Source organism: Ambystoma mexicanum, chromosome 7p, assembly GCF_040938575.1.
Source record: "Ambystoma mexicanum isolate Mex_15411 chromosome 7p, UKY_AmexF1_1, whole genome shotgun sequence".
Lineage (NCBI taxonomy): Eukaryota > Metazoa > Chordata > Amphibia > Caudata > Ambystomatidae > Ambystoma > Ambystoma mexicanum.
Genome location: NC_090939.1, coordinates 252,167,675 through 252,189,541, shown reverse-complemented (window position 1 = coordinate 252,189,541; position 21,867 = coordinate 252,167,675). Strand labels below are relative to the sequence as shown.

The window sequence follows — 21,867 nt, the reverse complement described above, 5'->3', positions numbered from 1 at the left end:
GACGGTGAGTATGAGACACTAGTGCAGTACCGCCTTCCATCACATTTCTCAGCACAAGCAGCAGAACTCATTGCCCTAATAGAAGCATTACATGCAGCTAAAGGGTGCGCAGTGACAATTTACACAGATTCAGCTTACATGACGACAACAGTACATGGAGGTCTGGCCAGATGGGGGCGGAGGGGGTTTCGACGAGCAGATGGGACTCCAGTGCAACATGCAGAATTACTGAAGGAGTTAATTGAAGCCCTACGAGATCCCACAGTGGTAGCAATAGTGAAGTGCCAAGCACATACGTCCAACACAGACGCTGTGTCTTTGGGAAACGCGGCAGCGGACGCTGCTGCCAAAGAAGCCTCATACTTTGAGAAATATGAAGCAGGTGAGTACATGCTGCAGCACAAGACAAACGAGGAACTTCCAGAAGGGTACAATACAATGCCTATATCACAAATATTAGAGTTACAGGAAGGAGCAAGTGAAGATGAAAAGATGATGTGGGTGAAATGAGGGTGCAGCCAATCAGCAACAGACCTACTCTGGCGACAAAATAACTCAGGAAAAGTGGTGATGCCAGTAAAGTTATTAGAAATAGCATTCCAACAACTACACTTCCCAGCACACAACACGAAACAACACATTGCAGCAGAAATACAAGAAGAGTGGTTCGTACCGTATCTTCAGGAACAACTGTCTAGATTGACAATGGAGTGCACAACATGCCAGATATACAGCTCAGGAATGACATTATGTACACTAAAGGGAACAATTCCAAAACCGATTGGGCCATTCAGAGAACTACACATTGACTATGCAGACATGGGAGAGAGGTGTAATGGGACACGTTGCAGGATTGTGGTTGTGTGCCCATTTTCAAGATGGGTGGAAGCAGGCCCATGTGCACGACCTGATGCTTAAAGCCCCGCAAAGTTCCTAGTGAGGGAAGTATTTCCGCGCTGGGGAATTTGTGACGTGATTCGCTCAGACAACGGCACTCACTTTGTGAACGAACTCTTCAAGGAAGTAACGACACTGTTGGGAATAAAACATAAATTGTGCTTGATTTATCATCCTCAAAGTAATGGCATGGTAGAAAAGATGAACGGCCTGTTAAAAGGAAGATTATCGAAACTATGCTTCTCATTAAAAAAGAACTGGATTTACTGTTTGCCCCTTGCGCTGTTTGAGCTGAGAAATCAGCCAAGCAAGGACCACCATTTGTCCCCGCACGAGATCGTGACCGGGAGATGAATTCACACAGCACACTCCCCACTGCGCGAACACTCAGATGCGCATAGGAGCGCTGCGATATTGGGAGATGAGTTCACAGACTACTTAAAAAAGTTAACAAGGGCAGCGCGCGCATTATCAAAACAACTATCACCACCATTCACGAGAGTAGAGGAGAACACAACAGGGTCCGTTACGGAGCATGAAACACAGGTACAACTGATGCCGGGTGAATTCATTTATGTCCGGAGCTTTGGGCGCCGGTGGAATGCACCACGGTTCCATGGCCCATAAGAAGTGGTGTTTTGCACCCCCACAGCTGTAAAAGTGAAGGGCCTCAAATACTGGATACACTTGACGGACGTACGAAGGGCATATAATATAGTGCAGGAAGAGGTGGATGAGGGGGCACAGACAACAGCAACCAATGTAAATTAAAATAATGAGTAATGTGTAGCGAAAATGAACCTGATAAAGAGAGTTGTTGACGAGAAGAACTACATTTAAGAGTATCTAAAAAAAAAATATATATACATTTTTTGGACTTATATGTAAATAATAATGTGATAAAAATATATAGTGTCTGCTCCCTTGTCTGTACATCCCCAACCCTACTGCCCTACCCACTTCCATTCCCCTTCCATGATATCTTGGCACTAGTAGTGCCAACAAAATGTTTACATGCATGCACTTAATTCACTTTTATATCTCAAACAGGAGCTACCATGGCATCTAACGGGCAGCCTGCAACGGATAGATTTATTAGATATAGAGAATTGTTAGCTGAGAGATGTAGATATTCGTATGAGTGTGGATTATCGGTGTGCATTACATTGTTTTTTACAATCATGTTTTGCCTAGTTACGTATTGGTTCATAACGTTCATCTCTATCGAGATGAACGAGGGGGGAGGGATTAACTGTAACGCTCACCTGAATCCCTCGGAGGCGTGGGTCTGGTCTGGGCGTTCTCCGAACCTTCCAAAGTCACTCGCAGGTCTTTGGCACCACCCTGGAAGGGCCCCCTCCTTACTGTGATCTTAATCTGGAGAGTGAGATGTCTGCGGGCAGAGAAGAAACAGGGGTTAACGTCTGCCTGACGGGGTTTCGGCCCTTTCCCCTTCCTGACACTCCTACAACTCTCCTAGGCCGCACGTGCTCACCTTAGGTAGGTAAAAGCGGCGCTCTCCATCCTGCGTCTGTGCAGGGGCGCTGTAGCCAGTTACTTCACTGGACGATAGTTCAGCCTTTTATTGCGGAGGTAGAGTCCAGAAGGCAAGACCGTCGTTAGCTGCACGAACGTTGAGTGCCTTATATGAGTCTTTTTATTGTCCTTTCAGAATCTTGCCTCTTTTGCAGGTCTGGTATGCTGATCCGGTAAGTGGAGAAGTCCGGAGTTTTTGCAGGCAAGCAAAAAGTTCATCTGAAGTTAAATGCACTTTTAAAAGTCTTTTTCCCCTTTCTTTCAGGTCGCGGTGCAATCGGCGATGAAGACTGATGCCGAAGGATCGTGCCGGAGGATGGACAGGTATCACCACTTAAGGCACGTGAGTAGAAATGGAGTCCTGAGCTCTAATAATGTCCTTCTTGTATTTTACAGGTGCGGACAAATGGCGCTGAACGGAGCTCGCGGAGACCGTGGCACAGGTAAGCAGATATCACAGAGTTATCGCTAACCTGTATTCTTTGTAGTTGCAGATGGCTGGAGAACGAAGAATGGCGGCACGAGGCCTTGGAAGGCGCCGGAAGGTGGTAAGAGCAGCTCTGGTACTTTCTCGTGCTACTTTAATGTTCTCGTTTTCCTTTTCAGATGTCGCGGAAGGCTGGAGCTGGATTCAGGAAGGTAAGTTGAAGATTTTCCTGTTTTCAGGTGCAGAAGAAGAAGATCAGCTGGAGCCGACACGGTGAGCGTCCTGCTGCTATTGCAGAATAACGCGAAGCACGTGAAACCAATCGGGTGTGGTTTAAATAGCCTTCAGTAGTGCTTAGGCGTCTTCTTCCACAGCTTTCAGAGGTAAGAAAAGAGTTCCAGTATGTAATTCTTGGGAGTGGTGCGGGCCCCACAAAGCAGTTAAAGTAGTCCCAGCAGGATTGGATGAAGAGTTCAGCCTGCAGGTAGGAAAGCAGCATGGTCTGCAGGAGGTAAGTCCACCCAAGCACCAATCCTTTTTATATGAGCCCGGCGCTTCCAGTGCCGGGACTGGGTCCCTTTATGAGCATGAGCCTGGCGCCGCTGGCGCCAGGACAAGGTCCAAAAGGCCCCTACGGGGGCCGGCTTGTGCCTGGAATAAGGGTCATGACCCTGCTTCCAAGGATGTTGGGCTAGGTCTGACACCTTGGAGGCAGTGGTCATGACATTAACAGCACTAATGTGACTAATGCAACAGCAAGTGTAAATACTGAAGAAGGTGATTTTTTGGTATGGGATGGAACTAAACTTGTATGGGGATATTATACGACACCATCCAATGCTGTCATCTCGAAAAATGAAGGTCTGCAGGGAAAAATGCAAAACAACACAGTGTCCCAGCCAAAAATATCTAATTACAATGCCCGCAGTCTAAATGATCGAAACCCCTCCGCCATATCCTGGTTGTATAACACCCCCACCAGCCAGCCTGCCCCCGTAACCAAAAACACACTGTTAGATAACATAAAGGAAGACAATGAAAGAATGACAGCAACATATGAAATATTATATGATGATTGGGCAAAGGGGGGCGGGAAGGAGAAAGGGGGGCCCACTTTGTCCATCGCCCATGAAGCCGGGAAATACATTAGGCAAAGAAATAACAGACGAAAAAGGGAGGCGGGGAGGAGGAAGTATGATGAGTATTATGGGTTAGGACTAGACAAAATGGAAGACCCGCGACACCCCCACCAGACAAATAAATGGTATGCGGATATGAGTGCAACAGCTAAGCAAACAACAAATGAGAGCTATTATGTCTGCTCCCTCATTCCCCATGCTTCAGGCACGCCCAAAGTATTGCTACCCAAAGAGTTGCCTATTGTAGATGCCCAATGTCTCCTTCATCTCACGTTGTGCAGAATTAAGAACACCTTTCAGGCACATGAAGTGACTTTTAGAATGCTGCAGAACGAGAAAACGTGCTATCCAAAGACAGTAGGAGTGGTATGTCTGTCTTATAATACAAGGGACACTTTTTTTCAGACAACAAGTGGAAGGACGAAGAAGTAATGTGTAAGGCTGAAGCACTGAGGGGTGTGGCACCAGAGAAACTGCAATGGATAGAAGAAACATGCACACCAGTATGGAAGGAACACATCTCAAAACTAACTTGGGTAACTGCCATTGAAAAACCCTTCAAGCTGCAGAAGGAAATAGACTATGAACTGTGTTTTAAAGGAGAGGGGAAAGCCTCCATGGGGGCAAGCAAGAACTGTAACAAGACCCTCACCATCCCAGATCTAAGAAAAGGGACAGCGGCCCTCATGGACACGTATTGGGTATGTGGCATCCAGGCATACCTGCACCTCCCACAATCATGGAGTGGCAGCTGCTCAATGGCCACTCTGCACTCAGCACTAATGGTAATACCGGAAAGCCACATTGATGGGAGCAAAAAGATGCAGGAAAATACCCAACAGAACGCGGCCCAACCAACTGTAGAGCCACAAGTATATGTCCTGTCTTCAGGGAACAAGGAAGGGGTGCTGTCCCGAAACAGACGATCACCGAACTACATATCAAAGGCATCGTCAGAATTGCTGGCACAGATCCCAGACAGGTATCGATTATTCAGCTCTGCAGAAACATTCTTCGCCTCACTCATCCCAAGTATCCAGGCGCTAGCAAATGAAAATTGGCTCCAAATCACACGTTGGGAGCTGATCCAGCTGGCAAATGACACCGAAGAAGGGTTCAACGTAATAAAAGTGGAACTAAGAGCATTACGGCTGATGACCATGCAAAACAGGTATGTCTTGGACCTGTTGACAGCGATGGATGGAGGCGTTTGCCGAAAAATCGGAAGTGCCTGCTGCACTTTCGTACCTTCCGAAGACGCAGACAACGGCTCCCTGTCCCATGTGATCGAAGCAGTACCTAACCTAGGAGAAAGAATGAGAATGGAAGGTGGAGCGGAAGAAAGCACGTGGTTCGACAATATCTTCTCCTGGGTTCCATCGTGGCTGGGAATGACTGTGAAATTTTTGATGCCGGCTGTGGTGTTGCTCCTCTTTATTTTTTGTCTGTGCCAGGTGGGTCTTCGATGTTGTGCTAACGCAGTACCGAATGGTCCAATGATGATGGTGACAATGGGCAACACCCGCGGTACAATACAAGCTATGCAGGAAGTACAGGTACAAACAGGAACAGATGACACACCGAGATATCAGCTAGTGCCTAGGTATCACGACAAGGATATAGTAGATAAATTGTGGCATACTACTATTAAAGAGCCCCGCATACTAGAATGGTACGAGGAGGTATGGGTAGACTTGGAAGCAGGGAGCGGATGTATATACCTGACTTGTACCCCAGATGAATATGCTAGGAGAGGTGAGAGCTTGAGGGGGGTGTGCAGAGCATGGATGCCCATAAAAGGCACACCTGCATGGGATGACGCAATAATTGACGAGGAAGAGTGCAGGAGATTGGAGGATTCAAAGAATTCGTTACTTAAGTAACGAAAGGGGGAAATGTAGGGGAGGAATGGTCCAAAAGACCCCCCTCGCCTACATCCCCTCACCCGGTGAGGGCCATGGCTCGTCAGGTGTCCCCTCCTTACCACCAGGGCCCAGGTGGTGGATGGCTCACCTGCTGAAGACATTGCCCAAACCTGTTGAATTTAGCTAGGCCTCAGAAACCATTTTGTCTAATAAAGATGGTGTGAGCCCGGCGCACCGCAGCGCGGCCCCCACCTTTGGAGAGTTTCAATTATCCCTGTGGCCGCAGCTCCCTGGCAGATCTGCTGTGAGCCCGTTCCCACGAACAAGACGGACATGAGCTAGTGTAAGATACCAACACTGTAACATTTCACCTTCCGCAGTGTATCGCTGCTCCCAGCATGACCCGGCCAGCAGAGCCTGGGTGGAAAGAGAACTGTAAAATGGCCCTTTGATAAAAGCAAAAGTTCCCAAACACTAATGACAAAACTTCCTGCGATGGAAGCATTCTCTCCACAAACCTCTTTGACTAAAAAACCTGTAAACTGTACAGATATGGCAGAATGCGTGTTCATATGACATTAGGAATGAAGCACCCACACCACTGCAGTTAAAAAGCGTCCCGGGGGGTTATTTGTTATGTGTGTCATTGAAAAGATTACACCCCACGGTCCCGCGCCATAACCAAACTAATGCTGCTAGAGTGCAAAGAAAGACAAATGCAACCATATTGAGGGCTCGTGTAAAGGGTGCACGAAGATGCACCCTTCATGTGTGTATGTCCAAGCCCCTTATGTGCCACTACCGTCACTTGTAGTGGCGAGTCGTTTCTATGCGCTCCACCAACCTCACTACTACCTCACTTACTGCGAATGTATAAGCATATAACAAAATGTTGTAGTTGTTAAAACATAGTGTACAAGTAATGTGCTCGGACTGGCTATATTTGAGAGGCATTAGCAATGTTAAAATGTGAGCTTTGGAATGACTCAATTAGTTTTGTATATTATTTGAATGTTTATGATACTTTCCCCTAAAATCGGCAACACACGAGGAAGATACCTTTGTGAGCATATGCAAGGCCATTCCCCCTCCCTCCCAGCGAAGCCTGCCAGACGAGAAAGCAGAGGCCCGTGCCGCGCGGCTCCACCTCCCCCAACTCGGCTGGAGCCGCTTCAAAGATTTGTAGTATCCTCTGCAGCACCCAAGGCCACGGCCCGCCACCTGTATTATTGACAACCCAGCAGTAAACCTCAGCCTGAAAACACAAATCCAGAGGCGCCCTTTCTTAAGCCCCACGACCCACCGGATCACCTTAGGTTAATGGCCCCTGTAAAATTAAGACACCCAATGTTATGGCAACATTACAGCAAACACATTCATAATGACTTCTAACAAGACAGGATGACATGTACCGCCTGTCCCATGCCCTGAGACCCAACCCCACGACCTATGGTACCCGGTCAACAGGACACTGGTAACCATGTACTGATGAATCGCCATCAAACCCCTCTCGTGGTGCATTCCTCCTGTGTTGCATTAACCTGTAGAATAACTATTGGAAGATTTACTAAAGAAGATAATATTGCAAATGACTGAATGACTGCGGTGTGCATGGCCTAGGGCAAAGAAGTCAGGAAGAGACATTCATCTCTGACACTGGCCACAGTGGCACAACGACACCGCCCGGATGAACCCAGCTGACCCGCCAGGCCCAGCCCAACCCACGAGGCTGACCAGTGACATCCTCCAGCCAAGGCCAACCACATCACAGCAGCACCTATAGCTAGTCGTCGCCACCCAATCCCACTGAACTTGTGCCCCCTATAGTATGTAGGTTCTGATGACGTTTTTTGAAAAATATATACGCCTGTCTTTGCTATTGTCAGACAGAGCACTCTCGGAGTTTGCAGAGTTCTTTGAATGCCCTATTCTGATTGATAAACTCCCATTTACGCTCACCCGCACTTTGTCTTGGCCTTATTCCCATCCTGGGAGAGTCCATCATTGTCTCTCATTGCGGGGAGGATCGTGCTGGTTGGGGACGCTTGCCTTCACGGCATATAAGGTAGCTCTCTATGCAGATGGCACCCTCCTTCACATTACTAATCCCGCAACATCCGTTCCCCGAGCCCTCCTCTTGTTGGAAGAATATGGTAAACTTTCAGGCTTTAAGGTGAACAAAACAAAGTCTACACTCTTTCCCTTACAGGGACAGAAAGAAGAGAATGACACCAAGTTCTCCACATTAGTTCTCAAGATTGAACACGCAAATACAATACCTGGGGATACAAATCACCAGAAATTTGAATGACCTTTATAAGGCGAACTTTCCCACCCTGCTGCGACAATTCCGGGCTGACCTGACAAGATGGGATAAGCTCACGATATCTTGGCTGGGGCAGCTTAATGCTATCAAAATGGTATCGCTCCCTCGGTTCCTATATCCCTTCCAAAAGTTGCCCATCAGGATTCCAAACATTTCTTTGCTGAGACCAAGGGAGCCATTGTAACATTTCTTTGGCGGGGGAAGAAAGCAAGAATTCCATACAAGACTTTTAACAATCCCCAAAGATAAAGGCGGGGTGGGGCTCCCTAACCTACAAAAATACTACGAGGCTTACCAACGTACAGTATTTATTCCTCATCTGCGCAACCACACAAACATTCAGTGGGTCAATATGGACAACCACTACTTCTCACCAGCCACAATATCTGAATGGCTCTGGTCCCCCAAGAAAAGGCTTTGTAACAAACTCAAATACCACCCAATATTGAGCACCATATGGGACATTTGGACACAAGGCAAAAATATGCAAAACATCACCACACGGCCTGCCCCCCTTAGCCACTTATGGTCCCCCGGAATCAATGATCACATCCCAAATGTAGAGAGGTTTCAGGCACGGTATGAGGCTGGCTTGGAGAGGGTTGGGCAACTACAGAAGAAGGACTCCATCTTACTTCCAGAACTGACGGAGGCCCTGGGAATAGGTCCACTATCTACCTTTCAATATATACAAATCAAGGGCATTCTGACGAAATCGATGTGGAAGCCCAAGCTGATGAGAGATCTCACACCCTTCGAGAAGATACTAGACTCAAGAACAGAAATGAAGGGCCTGATATCGGCTATGTACAAAGAACTAATAGGAGGGGGAGGAGGGACTACAGAACCATTGAGAGGCAGATGAGAAAAGGATTTGGGTGAACAGATCAGCCCAGACTTGTGGGGAACAATATGCCAAGCTGCTACACAAACATCCATCTCGAACCAATACAAACTACATGCGATTAAACTGTTACATAGATGACAATACGATCCTCTTAGGCTCTCAAAAATGTTCCAAACAGCTAACCCAAACTGTTGGCGTGGATGCGGGGAAAACGCTGATTACTGGCACATGTGCTGGGGGTGTGCCCGAATAAAGGTTTTCTGGAACGAGGTCCTGGGATGGATCAAAGAGATCGACGATTACCAGAATAGCTGACCCTCATCTCATACTGTTTGGTCTCGAGGAGGACGAAGACGACTGGACCAGAGTGAGAGGCCTGTCCCCACAACTACTACTAGCGGCTCGAGCAGCACTCGTCATGAAATGGAAATCCACGTCAGCCCCCACCAAGAATGAATGGATCAATGTTGCACCAACATATGCATAATGGAGATGATAATTGCGTCCTTACATGGGAGATCATCACAATCTGAAGCCCTATGGATGGACTTTAAAAACATCTCTCTCTAGTGGCCTCTCTTGTGGCACAACTGACACTCACGAAGGCAATGCGCAGGAAACAACCTGAGAAAATGTGTCTAGCAATACTCTCATAATGCTTGCCCTGGATGTGATCCCGACAATCCACAAACTGTGACCTTCGGCGAATAAACGCTGCAATGACTAAGCCAATGACTGTTTGACCCAAAGGGGGTAGGTGGGGAAGGAAAGCGGGGGGGGGGGAGTAATGTAATAACACAAAACCCAATTGGAAGAAACGTGTTTGAAAAAGATGTGAACCAAAATAATGAATCTTCCGGGTTTGCTTTGTAACCTCAAGCTCTGAAATGTTTTCTGTAACATGACTCACAATTGAAAACGTAATAAAACCAAATTTACAACAAAAAAAACTATCAGGGGACTCGCTACTTTCTTTTAAAGTCCAATTTAGGACTTTACTTTAAAACATTAGAAAACACACCTCATGCCCCATTACACAAAAGCTAAAGTTGCTGTGAGGGGTCAGAAATGAGAGACGGACAAGTAGATAGAGTTTTCTCAAAGTTAGCCATGTTATTATGCAGTAAGGGTGGGATAAAGGCCCGACTCTCCCTACCGTAATAAACCAAAGGCTAACAAAAACTGACCTAATGTCCAAATATCTCTGTCCCACACATACAACAAAAGCATACAAGGGTTATCTTGTTGTTCAAACGTCATCAACATAACATTTAAATGCAAACAGGGACATTATACACATGAATCATTTTATCCAGAGTGGAATCCCCTTCCTGTGGATCAGATCAGGATGCTTCCAACAAAAGCAAAAAGCTAAAGGTAAGCAAGTTCTTCCAACAGCCAAGTTCCACTCAAAGTATGACACAAAATTATCTTCAATGCATAGGCTCTTCACTTGGCAATACAGTTGTCTTAGTGTAAAGTAGGATTTCTCCCTCTTTGTGATAATGGTCAACATGTCCACAAATAGTTGTTTGATCAACCAACAAGACTTCTTCTTATGTAACAGAGTTTTGTTCTCACTCTTCAAGGTAATGATCAAAAATGCCCATAAACTGCTGCTTGATGAACTCAGAAGACTTCTGATAAACAGTTTTGTCAGGATGATTTCACAATAGTTTCACAATAGAACACCAGTGGATGTACCACTTTCTTTCTAACACAACCTTTTACCATATTGCAGTACTTTACCTCTCTTCTTCCTGGGACACTACGATCAGTAGCTTATGGCAAGACTTGCTTCAAAACTTTCTACACTTTAATCCTCAACGGGAAAAGTTACATCAACAATTGTTTCATGCATTGATAATGTATTTCACACTGATTCACTTGCTTCTTGCAATGTAGAGTACACTTCTCTTTCCCTTGATAATTTTCACAAGGAAGGCGCCTGTTCTGCCAACTCTGGTTTCCTTTGTTTGCCTTTCTTTGACTCAGGCAATGATTGATACAATCTCCTTAAAGTTATCTTCCTTTCTGTGCATCACATTCACTCTGTTTGTATATTGTTCCCTTTTGGCTTTGGTAATAGTGGTTACAATATTCCATTTCACTTTGTTTAAATATTGTCCCCTTTTTGCTTGGACAATGGTGGTTACACTGTTTCTTTTCACTCTCTCAAAGTGAGAATTGCGCCCAAATTGCCTTAACTCAGTAGTTGGATATTCAAAACCTTTCTTTTCATTAGCTCAGTCATAAAAAATATTCTTTTGAACCAGCGGCCGGGTTAGGAGCGCCCCGGGGTCACCTTACCAAAGCCAACTCAGCGGTCTTCTCATGCATCTCCTCCGGACCCGCTGCCCGTGTTCCTTTTCTTGTCGGGGAAACCTGGGTGTCTGACAGCTCCAGCAATGTTGCCATGAATCGTGCCTCCTGCAGTTGGAGCTGCATGCATTCTTATAGCTCTCCGGTGAACGCCACACACCAGAGCAGCACGCAGGACTGGGAGAGCTTCTCTTTCCCTCTGGGCAGCTAGCTTCTTTACTACTTTCCATTGCACACTCTCTGCAGCTCTCAGGATTCCCAACCTCTGCCACAGTTTTGACACACTGTCCTGCTTTGACAACAGCAGCAACTCCATGTCCTACAACATCTTTAAACTTCTGCTGCTTCCACTGCTTCTTACTCGTTCAGATGGCTGCACCTGGAGGGGCCTTAAATATTCAAAAGTCCTGCTCAGGTGTGGGTCATCAGAACCACTAGACTGCATACTGCAGTTCTGTGCCTCTGAGCCCCTCTTACTCGTCCCAGTACTTAGCGCATTATGAGACTTTAACTCCCTAATGTGCCAATTTATTTTAAGTTCATTCAATTTGTTCTGCTTTAATGATGTTCAAGTGGTACAATAAGGGGAATTTATTTAAGGAATTAACGGTTGCGTCTTGACCTCACAACTCGAATATAATGTAGAATTAGGATAATAAGAATTAGTATACATTCCTGGATTTTAGCTTCCATGTTAACCATAAGGGGTTTCACACTTTTTGTTTAGAGGAAGTCTGGGAGGGGAAGTTGTACAGTGACAACAAGCCATCAAATAGCCAGGTATTAGGGAACCCTCACCCTCAGAAGACGATGAAAATCTCGTCTCCCCTGATGGAGTCCTCACATTCCCTTGATTGTCTTCTCCTCCCATGTGTTCCACCCAGCTAATACCAGCCCAAGGGTCAGGATCAGGTAGCTGCCTTCTGCTGGCAACATGGGAGGAGACTTCAGGCTGGGATTTTGTGAGGAGTCTGCAGGATTCATCACAGTGCACAAAGGTAATATTAGATGGACAGATTGTTTGCTGTGATCGGTCTGCTGATGGGAAAGAGGAGTTCCGTACAAACCCAGATCGCAAACCTGGAAAGGGATAGACAAATTAGAGGATGAGGAGACAGAAGGAATTTATAAGGAGAATGTGCTTCTGCGGCCATCGAACAAGCACATAAGTCTCACCAAAAACTGCAATTTGCGTTCAATGCTTCAAAAGGGGACAAATCATGAAAGATGTGCTAAATGGGTGCGAGCATTCAAAAATCCAACATGTGCATAGTGGGACTGTATTTACACAAGTTGCAATCAGCATTTCTGCACGTAGGGCTGGACAAAGGATCAGTAGATGTTGTAAAAAAAATACTGAATACGGCTTTCAAATTCCCACCTCACAATTTCCAAAAGATTGGACTGGTGCAGTTTCCAAAGTATTTTTGAAAAGAAGAAATGGGGGTTCCAGGAGTAAACAGGGAATAGGTGCAAGGCTTCTAGATGAGTTTTCAAATAGTAAGCAACTCGAAAACAAGGTAGCAGAGCTGCTTGCCTTGTTGATTAGGGTCAAAACCTTGCACTTCTCAAATGAAATTGACCATGAAGTTGCTTTGAACTTGTTCAGTTTGGTGTCCTTTGTTAGAGGGGCAGCATATAGCTCATATTAATATTGAGCTCAAATTGCTTCAGGTATGGGATTTAAAAATAGTGGATCTTGGGTTGCATCTAAATTGGGTATGATTGGGTATGATTCTGTAGTTGTTCCCTAGGATGGTCTTCAGCATTAATTCCCCGTCATTTTGGGTCATGATGCACTTTTTTTCCACTTCTTGGATCTGTCAGTCCTTATTGCGTTTGGTAAAACTCGCAATTGATTCAGATATTTACCAATTTTGTTTTTGGTGTGTGATCTCTTGATCAAAAACATGTTTCCACTTGAAGCTGGGCTTCCCTTTCAAGGTTTCCTTTTCTCTGAAGTCGTTAAGAATATTGCTGTTTCATCAGAGTTGATCCGCATTCTCAATGTTCCTGTCAGCCTTGGGACTTCTGTTGGAGAAATCCGTGTTTTATTTCTTCAGGATACTACTTTAATTAAAGTTGGCCAGCATTTTTGTTAGTCTAAAAAGAATCTAGAGTCCATGTTACCTTCATCATTTCATGATCACTGGTGTGCATCTTAACCACTTCGAACAATTTGATTTCCTGGAGAATAGTGAAAGACACAAAGAAGTAGTCTAGGGTTTAACTTGACAAACCTCGATGCCAAGTGGATGCTCCCGGAATGTTGCCAAGAATGTTACCATTTAACATATGTGAGTTTCTGGCATGCATCATTTTTAACCAAGTGATGGCAATGTTTTTTTTAATTGTTTTTGACATTTGACCAGGCTATTGTAATATTGTCCTTATATATAAGGCAGTTTGTATTTAGATTGCCACATATGATGATCATGATGTTCTTATATTTCATAGTCCAGTTGTCAATTATATTTGTGACTTGTTCAGCAAAGTCTGTTTTATTGTTAGCTGGATTCCAATATAAATTGATCAAGATCCTACACCTTCCTTTCCTTTTCACTCACATGGTTTCTACACTTCAGTGCGTACCGCTAATTGTGGTAAACTAGAGTTTTTTCTCCCCTCGCAGGACTCTCAAACTTAGGTGGCCTCTCCACTGGGTACCTAATTCGTTTTTACTGTACTACTGTTGCTCTGAAATTGTGGTAAACTAGGGCTTTTTCTCCCCTCTCAGGAGTCTCAAACTTAGGTGGCCTCTCCACCGGGTACCTAATTTGTTTTTACTGTGCTACTGTTGCTCTGTAATTGTGGTAAACTAGGGCTTTTTCTCCCCTTGCAGGACTCTCAAACTTAGGTGGCCTCTCCACTGGGTACCTAATTCGTATTTACTGTGCTACTGTTGCTCTGTAATTGTGGTAAACTAGGGCTTGCCACTTTCACTCCTGTCCGCTTGCTCTCGTCTGTCTCCCCCCCCACTCCCTCCTTATTCCATGGTGCTCTCTATCTCTCCTATCTTCTCTAACTGCTTCTCCATTGACTATCCTGCTCTCCTCACTAAATCTGGTAGGAAAAAGTTTAAAAAGGATATTCTGATCTCCAACCCAGGCCTCCCTATCGCTGACACCTATACCAGTGCCTCCTCCAAGGAAACTCTTACTGACATCCTCTTTTTCTCCTCTGCTCCCATTAATGGTGGCACCCGTTTCTTGGCCCCCTTCCGCTCCTCTAAGGCCATCATTAATGTCTACGCTAATGGGACCGTCTTGGTCCAAGGCCCTCAGGCCAACCTCCACCTCTTTGATAGACGCTTCCCGCGCCTCATTAACTTCCTTTCCTCTCCTGCTGTCCCCTCTTCTCTGTCCTCGGCTACCTTGCCTCCACCCTCTCACCCTGCCCTCTCTCTTGCTCCTTCCTCTTCACCTCCTCAGGGCGTAGCTCTGATCTGTACCCCTCCCCAGAAGTCCTTTAAGGATGGCAACCTTCTCCTGATTGCCACTCTCAACTCTCGCTCTGCCGTCAAACATTCCTCTGATATCTGTCGCCTTCTTGAGGAACTGGACCTTGACATCCTCGGTCTCACTGAGACATGGTTCACGGCCAGCTCTGTCACCAGCTTTGACACACTCCTACCTGACGGTTACAAGATCCTCTCCTTGCCCAGGCCCAACCGTGCTGGGAGGGGTGTGGCCCTTATCTTCCCTGAGTGGATTCCTGCCACTGTCACCCCTACGCAGACCTACTCCTCCTTTGAATGCCTTGTCTGCCGACTCTCTCTCTCTCCTAGCCATTCCCTTACCGTGGCTACTATCTATCGGCCACCTGGTCAAATTTCCTCCTTCCTCTCTGAGTGGGCTGACCTCTCCTCCTCACTCCTGTCCTCAACCACTCAACTCCTCTTTCTTGGAGACTTCAATATCCACCTTGATGCCTCCTGTCCTCCCTCTGGACTCTTTCGCGACCTCTATGACTCTCTCTCACTCTCTATTCTCCCGTCTGGGCCGACCCATTCTGCAGGGCACACTCTTGATGCTCTGATCTCTTCTGACCTTCCCCTCTCTGTCCCTCTCTCCACTCCTCTCTCCTGGAGTGATCACTTTCTCCTATCCTCCCACCTCACCTTCCCTACTCCACAGGCAAAGCCACCCTCATCACAGCCACCCACCTTCGCGGTCATCCGACCCATGAAGCGCGTGTCAGTTGAGGCTTTCGCTTCCACTTTCTCGCCCCCCCCCCCCCTTCGGCTGACTCCCACCCTGACACAGCCCTCTCCACTCTGCTATATCTGATACCCTTGATATCCTTGCCCCTGTCATGATAATCCGCCTGAAACCCAAAGCCAAATGTAACTCCTTGTACGACACGGATCTCGTCACCCTTAAACGCAAGTGCAGGGTGGCAGAGAGGAAATGGCGTGCTTCATGTTCATCCTCTGACAAACTGGCCTGCCACCTGCTCCAAAGGCAATACCGGCTCTCCGTTCTCATTAAGAAGAGAGCCCTCATCCAAGCCTGCATCTCTGCGGCATCTAAAAATTCAGCCGAACTCTTTAAAATATGCAAGGAGCTGGCCAACCCTGCTGCAGTCTCCACCTCTCCTGTCCCCTCTCAGGCCCTCTGCACGGCACTGGCCTCTCACTTCATTTAAAAAACTCAGGACATCCTGTCCTCACTCGCCTCCTATCACCTCCCCTCCTCTATTCCTTGCTCTCCCTCTGTCCCTTCTGCAGCCACCCCTCCTCCCTCCTTCTCTGCCTTTCCCCTTTTTTCTGCTGACGAGGTTTCGAGACAAGTCCGATCTATGAAAGTCTTGTCAAAACAGGTCCACCCCTGTTCCTCCAAAACTATCAAGGACCACATCGACTCCCTGGCACCTGCCCTGGCTGACTTCTGCAATCACTCCTTCGCCTCTGGAGTCTTCCCATCCCCCTCAAGCACTCCCTTGTGCACCCCTTCTTAAGAAACCCTCTTCCGACCCCTCCTGCCCAGCTATCGCCCAATCTCCATCACTCCCTTCCTGGGCAAGCTCCTGGAGAAACTGGCCATCTCCCAGTTTAATCTCCATGCTGAATCTGTTGGTAGTCTTCATGACCATCAGTCTGGCTTCAGAGCTGCCAGAAGCACGGAAACTGCTCTCCTGAACATCCGTGAGGACCTGCTCTCAAACCTTGACTCTAACACCCCTTGTGTTCTCATTTTGCTCGACCTCTCTTCTGCCTTTGACACTGTCAACCACACCATCCTGCTCAACCGTCTCTGTGATAACCTGGGTATCACTGGTCAGGCTCTGGCGTGGCTGACCTCCTTCCTCTCCAATCGACCCTCCCAGGTCCAACTGGGTTCCTTCCTCTCTGACATCTTTTTCTCTACCTGTGGTGTCCCCCAGGGATCTAACCTCTCCCCCTGGCTGTTCAACCAGTACCTGGCACTTCTTGCTCACTGCATCGCCGCTCTCTGTCCCAACTTTCAGTGCTATGCGGATGATACCCAGCTCATTTTCAGGCTACCCTCGGCCCCCTCTTCCCCTTCCCTCATCTTCGACTGTCTTTCTGCTATCCAGGAATAGTGTGCCGCCAACGACCTCTGCCTTAATGCCAGTAAGACTGAGATTCTACTTATCGGCACACCCACTCCCTCCTTCCCTGCAGCTCTCTGGCCGGCCTCCCTTGGCCCTCTTCCTGCTCCTACCTGCAAGGCAAAAAACCTCGGGGTCATCTTTGACTCCACACTCTCTTTCTCTCCTCACATATCTGACGTCTCTAAGAAGTCACACTACCAGCTACACCTCCTCAGAGGTATCCTTCCTTTCCTCTCCTTCCCCCAGAAGCTCACTGTCTCCAGAGCCCTGGTTCTCTCGAAGCTGGACTACTGTAACAGCCTCTATCTAAATCTTCCTGCCTCTACTCTCCGCCCTTTGCAACTCATCCAGAACAGGACTGCGAGACTTGTCCTTGGCCTCAAACCCAGGGACCGTATCTCTCCAGGACTGAAATCGCTACACTGGCTCCCATTGGCCGCGAGGATTAAGTTCAAAACCCTCTGCATTGTCCACAAGGCCTTTTGGGGCCTTGGGCCAAAATACCTTCAACTCTCTCTTCCTAAATATCTTCCTTCTCAAGCTCTTCGCTCATCCACCTCCAACTACCTCAGGGTCAGCCGCTTTTCCAAGCAACAAGCTGGGGTTAGATCTCGCTCCGCAGCAGGGGCCTCCCTCTGGAACAGCCTTCCTGCCTCCCTGAAACTTGAGGAGAACCATCTCCGGTTCCGGAAGCAGCTCAAAACCTTCCTCTTTGCCTCCACTTTCTCTCCCTCTCACCCCTGCTAAAATCACTGAACCTGCACTGAATCTGCAACTGGCCACTCACCGATCTCGGTCCTTGGCCATGCCACTCTTCCCTGCACTGCCTACCTGCACTACGGGACTGTCTCTGTATCCTACAGCCCCTTCTCCCGGCACTTACTTTGCACTTGCCACCAGCTGGCCCTATTATTTATCTTGTATTCTACTAACCATGTACTGCACTTCTCCTCTCCCCTCTCCCCTTCCACTTTTCCCAGTCCCCCTACCCTTGCACTTGCGCGATCTGAATGACACGACACCTGGCCTAGTAGGATCGTTGTCTGTTCTCCCCTTGTTTCCCCCCCCTGCCTCGTCGCGCCTTGAAACAATTGTGTATAGGCATGTTACAAATGCCATATCATATCAAGACTAGCCAGAGTCTTTCTGAAGAGTTGTTATAATTTACCTCTATTAGAAGTGATTGAATATGCAAATTGGGATTATGAACTTGTTTTACCGTGAAACCTGTACCTTCTTTTATGATAGTTAACAATCCTGACATAGGGCAGCCTTTTGCTCCCTTACTTTGTGGGTTTAGATATACTGAACAGCCATCAACCATCGAGATGTCTCATAACCAGGTTTCTTGCAAACATATGTTTTTCCAATTCCTTCTTGTGGGATTTACATTATTGAACAGGTGGTTAAATCGTCTTGTATTCCATGAGAGGATGGTAACTTCATCCTTAGTTTGCTGTTACTTTACTTGATCAGAAGATAGAGCTTTTGCAAGCCACCCCCAAGAGCCATTGTTGTTTAGAATATATTTCCCTGTTGGTCTTTCCCGTATGGATTTTCTTGACCCACCCACAGTGTTAAAGGATATTTTTAGGGGATATAAGTCACTGGTGTTTTAGATCCGTTGTTGGGCTTCAGCCTTGAATGTATCTCCAGAGCACCCCAAGTTCATCCTGATGGGCATTTCTGTTGATATTATTCGGTCACTTGTGCTGACTGTCTTTTGGTATGTGGCCTTTTCATCCTTAGATTGCATTGTACATAGGGTTGTTGATGCCTATAATAGATGGTTGTAATCTAGAGCTGTGGGGATGTGAAACCATACACAGTCAAGTCTTTATTGTCACAGAATGTCCAAAGACAGCGAATTCTGCAATGTGGTTAAATAATCGAAGAATGTTCTTTCGATTTAGCGTTAGGCCATCTTCAGTGATTCAAGTATTAACCGGTATAAGTTGGACGTTTATTTCCAGTGGCACCTCGCCGTTCAACTTGAGAGTGCAGGCAATTCAGTTTTTTTGTTACCCTTGCCTGTGGAAGATTGTTAGACAACGAATGGGAATTATCTTTTGGGCTTATCATTAGGTGTCCCTCTTCTTTTGGTTTTCGTCCTTGGACATTATTTTTAGGTTTTTGATAAGCTCTCTTAAGTAAATCCCTTTTCTCAGCCAATGTCAGGAACAGTAAGTTGTTTTGGTCTCATTCCCGACCCATGCTGAAGTGTCATTACTTGTTTCAGAGTTTGTTAGAATGTCTTCATCATCTTAGACCTAAAGGTCCAGTAAAAGTTGGTCGATGTCATTATTTGTTGGTGGTTCTGTGACAATTCGGACGATTTCGTTTTGTCTAGTCAGCCCTGAAGTATAACATGTAGGCTTTGTGGGTGTTGTGAAGTCGAGGTCGAAGCTGTCACTTCGAACCTTAGATTTGTCATAAAGTTCCTTGAACTATTCTATTTAATGTTCTTCACTGGTACTGCGTTTTTGATTTTGTAATGTTTTTTGTTTTTGTCCAGAAACTATTGTTCTGTTCAGTTTTAGCTTTGGTTTGGAGTGGAAAATCGAGCAGTGTTGCTCTTCAGCTTGGGCTTCTTTGACTTGGGCTTCAAAACTCACGCTAGATGGATGGGGCTCATCTCTGACCTCTATTATGTCATCCTCTACAAGTGGTTTTGACGCTTCAGTTCTTTCTGTAGTTGGCAATGGGCGACTATTGCATTGTGGCCCTTGGTGCTACATGGGTAGCAGTCTTGTAGAGGAGGGGGTTAATGGCACAAACATAATTAGTTCTGGGGCTTCATTGCTGGTTACGACCAGAAAGTTAGATCTTAAGCTAGAGGCACCAGGATTTTCATTGTGAGTTGGTTGTAATTTAGTTGGTCGATGGCTCTCATTAACGTTGTCAAGGCCTTTCTCAAGGGTAGTTTCCTTGTAGCATTGCCGTCATGAAGCTGTATTCTTGCTCTTAATAAGTCTTTGGACAAGTCGAGCAGGAGTTTTTTCTCTTCCCGCTTTCAATAAGGTCATCAAATCATTCCTGATGTTATTTTCAGTCTCTTTGTCTGAGGCTTTAGTTTCTTTGGTGTTGTCTATGAATGATTCCTTAGATGAGTTTGGAATTCATCATGGCCATTAAAGTTGCTTGATCTTTAAAGTTTTAGGAATGGGGCAAGAGAGATGGTAAGAAATGACATCAAAAATGCTTGGAAGCTAGCGATGTCTGAATGGCTTTGGGTTGGATAAGATTGGGGATCTTTTGTCTGACACTTATAGGTTTTATTTGTTTTTGCAATCGCTTTGTAGGGCTTGGGTCACTAAAGGCAGAGGAGGAGTTTGTTGTCAAAGAATCTGGCGTAGAGGATTTTTTAGTGATGTTTCATTTATACTGGAGTTCGTTCATCCTCCTTTCTCTTTGCTGGTTTGACTTTGGGCATTGCAATATTTAATCGCAGCTTTTGAGCTCGATTTGTTGAAAGGTCTGAAGTACCCAGAGTTGAATCATTCACAATGGCTATTGAACAAATCCTCAAACACTCTGTCTGGGAGTGTTGTAGTTGAGTATGAGTTTACTTTGACTACTTTCCCTTTTTCCAGTAGGGTTGTATTTGCAACAACAATAGTTGATTTGATGTTCAGTTGGGCTTGCTCACTGGATTTTGGAAAGGCATCTGCATTGAAAGTGTGTTGGTGATTAATTCTGCTGTAAGTGGTCATTCGACAAGGACAGTAGCAGCAGTCAAGAGCTCTAAATCGGACACTTCTAAGTCAGTTTGGGTGGCTGAGCAGTTATCTTGATGTATTACTAGTACTTGGTTGAGACAGCTGCGGTGGCTTTGAAGAGATTTTGGACTAGTCGCAAATGACCTTCTGCCTTCCATGGAGCAGCAGAAGAGAGGGGCGGATGACCCACTGGGGGTTTTAGGAGAAGGAGCAATATGTTTCTCTGCAGGTTTTTTGCACACGTTACTTTCAAACAGTGCAGGTTGGTTGGAAACAGAAGCTCGGCTGTTGGATGTCAGCTGTTGCGGGCTTGAGGAGGTCATTAACTCATTGTGTTGGACAACCACAAAATTAGGCGTAGAGAAGGAGGTGTGTAAAATAGGGCTAATGCTTTTCAGTGTACACGTACCTTGTAGAATGGTTGAGGCAGTGCTGGACACCGTCGGGTCATCCCTTGAGAGTAGCAGAGAGTCCAAGGCATTACAGGTAAGCAGCAGACAAACCTGACTGTGCGTGCGTTGTAAAACACTAGGGAGAACACTGTGCACTGACTCCGGATCCATGCTGTTGGTGGGCTTCACCATGAGCCACAGGGAACACATGCAACACACTCTGCTACACTCCGTGTAGTCGGCTGGTATTCATAGGCTTGCTTGCTCCTCCTCACCAATGAAAACTGAAAAGAGGATTGCTGCACTGCAAGAGATTCTCTGCAGTCACATGCAACACACTCCAGCCACACTAGTGGGCCTGAAAGACATGTAAAGTGGCCACGGCCAAAGGTCGTACCTACCTAGTGGGCCCAAAAGAAACATATTGGAGGAACATGTACAATGTGCAGTGGACATGTCTGAAGGTCGTGGCTAGTAAAAAAAAAAAAAAAAACACTATGGTATAACAAAACCCTTGAAATTCACTGAAAAAACCTTAGTTATGGTACAGTCAAGTTGCGCAGATTTAACACAACAAAACCCAGTGGATGTCTGAAGTCGTGACCAGCTCAACTCCTCGCATTCCTGTTGCAAAGCCCACGAGCACATACATATTATAAGAGAAGGGATTCCCAATGACATACACAGTGGCATTATGGGGGACATCAACAGGAGGGCACAGAGTTAAGCTGGTAATGACTTCCCACATCTGCTGAATTTCAAGGGTTTTGTTGCGTTAAATCTGTGCAATTTAACAAATGTTTTTTCAGTGAATACTTAT

At 46.3% G+C, this 21,867-nt stretch overlaps 1 protein-coding gene across 3 annotated transcripts in view; it reads right to left on the bottom strand.

Moving 5' to 3' along the window:
• CRYZL1 (crystallin zeta like 1) overlaps positions 1-21,867 on the bottom strand; it is a 653,866-nt gene that overhangs the window by 14,003 nt on the left and 617,996 nt on the right. The gene's annotated exons all lie outside the window — the stretch shown is intronic.